Here is a 6,000-nt window from a genome sequence, read left to right as displayed (position 1 = left end):
TGCAATCAACACACTCCAGGATACCAGGCTTCAGGCTAATTCTACTTTATTCGTTAACAACTAGCTTCTTTACAAATGCAGATTCTACGAAACTCTCAGACTCCAATGAAACAGCTAATCCACACATCTACGAATATCAATAGAGGAGACAAAGTGAAAGTTAGAGAAGTTGCCAGCAGTCTGGGCAAGAACTTATTGGCCAGAGTTGCTTCACAGGGATGCCCCTCCTGTAGGGTGGCTTCCTCCAAGGTTTTTATTTTTTTTATTTATTTAAAATATTTCTTGGCCACCTTTCAGAGCGGAAGCCCTCCCAAGGCGGCTTACAACAATAAAACACGTAAAAACAGTTAAAATTTTAAAAGTGATAAAAATGTAAAAACAATAAAAGCCAACAATTAAAACAACAATTAAAACAACAATTAAAACAACAATTAAAACCAACAACGATGTTAACAGCAGCAGTAGCAGTTGTATTAATAGAAGGCCAAGATAAAATATGTTTTCAAGGCCTTCTTAAAAGTCTGCAGTGAGGGGGCAAGGTGGACCTCCGACAGCAGCTTGTTCCAAAGATGTGGGGCCACTGCAGAGAAGGCCCTCTCACGTGTGCTCACCCACCTGACTGCTCTCACAGGTGGGCAAGTGAGAAGAGCCTCTCTTTCTGATCTTAAAGTGCAGGCAGGCTGATATGGGTGTTGACGGTCCTTCAAGTAACTTGGTCCCAAACGGTTCAAGGCTTTAAAGGTCAAAACCAGCACTCTGAATGGGGCTCGGAAACGCACTGGTAACCAGTGCAGCTGGCGCAGTATAGGCGCTATATGATCTAATCGGCTCGCCCCCACCAATGCTTGGGCGGCTGCATTCTGCACAAGCTGGAGTTTCCGAATGGTCTTCAAAGGCAGCCCCACGTATAGGGCATTACAGTAGTCCAGCCTGGATGTGACTAGTGCGTGGATAACTGAGGCAAGGTCCGTCCTCTCCAGATAGGGCCGCAGTTGGCGTACCAGCCTAAGCTGGTAAAAAGCACTCCTGGGCACCGCAGCCACCTGGGCGTCCCCAGTTTGCTCAGAGTCCAGGAGGACTCCCAGACTGTGCACTTGGTCTGTCAGGGGGAGTGCAATCCCGCCTAAGACCAGTTGTAAACCTCCACCCGAAGCAGTTGGTTTCCCAACCCACAGTACCTCTGTCTTGTCTCGGTTACGTTTCAGCGTGGTCACCCTCATCCATCCCAAAACAGCCTCCAGACACTGGTTCAGGAGTTCCGCAGCCTCGCTGGGATGTGCAGATGGGAACGAGAGGCAGAGCTGAGTATCATCCCCATACTGATGACATTTCAGCCCAAACCTCCTGATGACTCCCCCCAGCGGTTTCATGTAGATGTTAAAAAGCATGGGGGACAAGATAGAACCCTGTGGCACCCCACAAGCTAATGGCCATGGGGTGGAACCAAAGTCCCCCAGCACCACGTTCTGAGACTGCTCCTCCAGAAAGGACCGGAACCACTTTAAAACTGCCCCTCCCAAGCCCAGTCCAGATAAACGATCCAGAAGGATACCATGGTCGATGGTATCGAAAGCCGCTGAGAGGTCCAGAAGAGCCAACAGGGTTGCACTTCCCCCATCCGTTCCCCAGCGTAAGTCATCAACCAGGGCGACCAAGGCTGTTTCCATCCCATAACCAGGCCTGAAACCTGATTGGGATGGATCCAAATAATCAGTTTCATCCCAAACTGCTTGGAGTTGTAAAGCCACCACACGCTCCAGCACCTTGCCCCAAAACGGCAAATTTGACACAGGGCGGTAATTGAGGAGGCAGTGATGCCATCAGCCCTCAAGGAGGCAGTGATAAGACCACTCTTAAAGAAGCCCTCCTTGTATCCCCAAGTCTTGAACAACTCTCGCCCAGTCTCGAAACTGCCATTTTGGAGCAAGGTGATTGAGTGGGTGGTGGCAATGCAGTTGAAGGCACACTTGGAAGAAGCCGATGATCTAGATCCATTTCAGTCGGGCTTCAGGCATGGGACAGAAATGGCCTTGGTCACCTTGGTGGATATGAGGAGGGCTCTGGATAGGGGCGAATGCTCCTTCCTTGTTCTCCTCGACCTCTCAGCAGCTTTTGATACCGTTGACCACAGTATCCTCCTGGACCGCCTGCAGGGGCTGGGCATTGGAGACACCATATTACTGGTGGTTCCGGTCCTTCCTCTCCAGCAGGTACCAGAGGGTAGCACTGGGAGAGGAGGTTTCGGACCCGTGGCCACTCACTTGTGGGGTGCCACAGGGTCCATCCTCTCCCCGATGCTGTTTAACATCTATGTGAAGCCGCTGGGGGCGATCATCAGGAGGTTCGGGGTGCGGTGTCATCAATATGCGGGTGACACGCAGCTCTACCTCTCGTTCAAATCTTCACCAAGGTTGGCCGTGGAATCCCTGTCCAAATGTCTGGAGATGGCAAGTGGCTGGATGGGGAGGAATAAGCTGAAGCTCAACCCTGACAAGACCGAGGTACTTCTGGTGGGAGACAAGAGGAGGCTGGGGGATGTCGACCTGGCATTGAATGGGGTAGAGCTACCCTTGGAAAACCAGGTCTGCAGCCTGGGGGTCATTTTAGACTCCCAGCTGTCCATGGAGGCTCAGGTGTCAGCTGTGAGCCGGACAGCACTGTACCAACTCCGTCTGATATGGCGGCTGCGCCCCTACCTTCCCAACCATCTGCTCCCATCGGAAGTGGGGGTCTCCTCTCGTCTAGACTACTGTAATGCACTCTATATGGGGTTACCCTTGAAGACAGTTCGGAAGCTGCAGCTGGTACAGAATGCGGCGGCTTGCCTGATTAAAGGCAGCCACCGACAAGATCACATCACTCCAGCACTGAAGGAGTTGCACTGGCTACCAGTTGTTTTCCGGGCCAAATTCAAGGTGTTGGTTTTGACCTTTAAAGCCCTATATGGTTCTGGCCCAGCCTACCTCAAGGAGCGCCTCCAGCAACACCAGACAGGCCTCTCAACGAGTTCAGGCTCAGATGGCCTTCTCTCTGTCCCATCAGCCAGGACAGCTAGGCTGGTAAGAATGAGGGAGAGGGCCTTCTCTGTGGTGGCCCCCACTCTGTTGAACTCCCTCCCTAGGAAACTCCGCCATGCCCCCTCTTTAATGAGCATCCGCCATGCATAAAAAACGTGGTTGTTCAGGCAGGTATTGGGGGCGGGTTAGGGTGTTTTTAGAAATATGATGTTTTAATGTAGAATTTTGTTGTTTTAAAACTGTTTGTATTGCTGTACATCGCCCAGAGTGGCTGGGTGACTGGCCAGATGGGCGATTAAGAAATTTTATAAATAAACAAATAAAAAATATCTCCTAATTCCAAGCAGTGATCAGGACCTCGGTAGGACCGCCACCTAAGCCTGCAGGAAAATCCCCAAGAGACCTCAAAAATCTGTCCGGATTCATCAGTCTCTGAGGGTGGACCATCAAATTTGGTCCCCCACCCCTGCGGAGGTTACAGGTGGCCTGAAGGTCAAAATTGATCAGATAATGATCTGTCCATGCCAAAGGAGTCACCACTGGCTCCCCCACCTGCAGATCATTTTCTCCCAATCCAGCATGGAAAACCAGGTCCAAAGTGTGTCCTGCCACATGCGTTGGGCAAGATATTATTTGAGACAGGCCCACGGCTGACTTGGGGGCCATGAAGTCCTGAGCCGCTCCTGACAAATTAGTCTCAGCATGAATGTTGGTTTGTTTGTTTGTTTGTTTCATTTCTATACTGCCCAATAGCCGAAGCTCTCTGGGTGGTTCACAAAAATCAAAACCAAAGAGCACACAATAAAACAATACAAAATATATAAAACATTAAAACCACAGTAAACGAAGTCCCCCAAGACCATAAGCTTTGAGGTCCTCAACATCACGCTCAAGACCACCTCAGTCAGCTCAGGCAGGGAGACTGCTGGGCAGCGGGGTGGGCGGTACACCAACAGTATCCCTATCCTGTCTCGGGTGCCCAGCACCAGGAACAGACACTCAAAACTGGCTGACTGTTGGATAGGGAACCTGACCAGGGGGAGAGATTCCCTATAGACCAAGGCTACCCCCCTCCCTGTCCCCCAGTCGAGCTTGGTGCTGCACAAGAAATCCTGGTGGACACATTTGGGAGAGACTGACTCCTCCCCGTTCATCCAACCAGGTTTCAGTAACACAGGCCAGGACGGCATGTTCTTCAGCTATAAGCTCAGAAACGATGTTACCTTTCTGAGTAGCCGACCTGGTGTTCATCAGCAGCACCTTCAGGCTAGAGGGGACGGCAGGCAAGCCACCAAAATCACTGAAGTTGGAAGGCGGATTGGAAGGGGATAGAGCACGCAGATGTCTCAGTTGCCTTCCCCTCTCCCGAGGTCGTCACCTCCCTCCACCATAACACCCTCTGCCCAGCACTACATCTATAGTGGGCCCAGCTTCCTCCATTGGTAAACACATTTCAGGCCCACTAAAACCACATTCCAGGTTAACTGATGGCGCTGTCCCGCATTACAGGTTGACACACTGGAGGAGGTTAGGTGGTAGCACCTCCCCCCAGGAGATGTTCCTCCTGCCGTTTTTGCTGGTGTACCTGTGTCTTCCAAAGTGGAGGGAGAGTTCTGCTGTGCACTCCTGCATGCATCTCTAAGTGCGTCGGTAAGTGCGTCCTCGCAGGTGGCCGCCACCGCTGCCTCTGCGTGCCATGCCTTATTTATACCTGTAGGAGACAGCAGAGGGTGGACTCAGCTCGATTGATAGGCTGGGAAGCCAGCAAGATGTCCCAAACAACCAAACTCCCTGCCTCCTTCGCTCCCTCATCCCAGGTTGGCTTCCACGAGTGGCCAACCTGGCAGAGCATCTGAGCCCTGCCCCTAACTTTTCCTGCTTCACTCTGCAACGGACCCTAGCATCCCTCAAGTCATGCCCCTCACTCTCCTCTGCAACCTGGGTTCTCATGGTGGAGGAATGAGGTGTGTGTGTTCAGGCTGGGCCATCTGTGTGTCAAGGTCTTGGGAAGAAAGTCTCGCAGTATCTGGGCTCACTAGGGAGGGGGCCTCCCCCTGTTCCAGCTGTTCCCATTCAGAATCTGAATCTGAGCTGCCAGACATCTCCACATGCTCAGATTCATTCCTGACACATACTTGGACAATGTTGAGTTCTGTGGTTTGATGGAGGGGGGTCTTTTGGGCAGGGGGAGGCCCAATGTAAAAAAATTCAGAGGATTCATATTTAATTGTGCACCTTATCCATGGTTTTATAACATGGCAGTGCTATGAAACCTCAAATCTATGTTTTTTTTGTCACTCATTCCCCGAGCATAGATGTGTTCTGCAATATGATGGTGTACGTGTGTGTCTGGGGGCGCTTTCCCTGTAAAAATCATGAGAAAGTCACTGAGGATCCCTGCCTCGGATCCATGTTTTTGCACCGTGGCTGTGCTCACAAGTAGTGGATCCCCAATTTTTCTGGTTCAGTCCACGGAGGCAGAAGCGCTCTCTGCTTTGATGGTGTTCAGGGGGCTTTGCTCTGTAAAATCATATGAAATCTAGAGGATCCCTGCTTCAGATCCCTGTTTTTGTGCTGTAGCTGCACTCACAAGTGGCAGATCCGTGATTTTTCAGGTTCAGTCTGTGGAGGCAGATGTGATACGATGGTGTTTGGGGGTATGTTTCTTGTAAAAATTATGAGGATCCCTGCCTCGGATCTGTGTTTTTGTGCTGTGGAAGCACCCACATCCCTGATTTTTCAGGTTCAGTCCGTGGAGGCAGATGTGCTCTTTGATATGATAGTGGTTTTGTGGGTCTCCCCTTTAAAAATCATTATCAAGTCATGAGGATCCCTTTTTGATTTCATGGATAATTGTACAGAAGTACAGCTAAACCATTCCCTCAAATTCTTTAAACTTCTTTCCATGGATCTTTTTCCTTCGATTTTCCCTTGCGTAGTAAGTTGGAGTACGGGGTATTTTTCACTTCGGATAATATGATCA

Source organism: Heloderma suspectum, chromosome W (genome assembly GCF_057233095.1).
Source record: "Heloderma suspectum isolate Gila_16-S chromosome W, 16-S_ref, whole genome shotgun sequence".
NCBI classification, from domain to species: Eukaryota; Metazoa; Chordata; class Lepidosauria; order Squamata; family Helodermatidae; genus Heloderma; species Heloderma suspectum.
Note: the sequence above shows the minus strand (reverse complement) of the source record.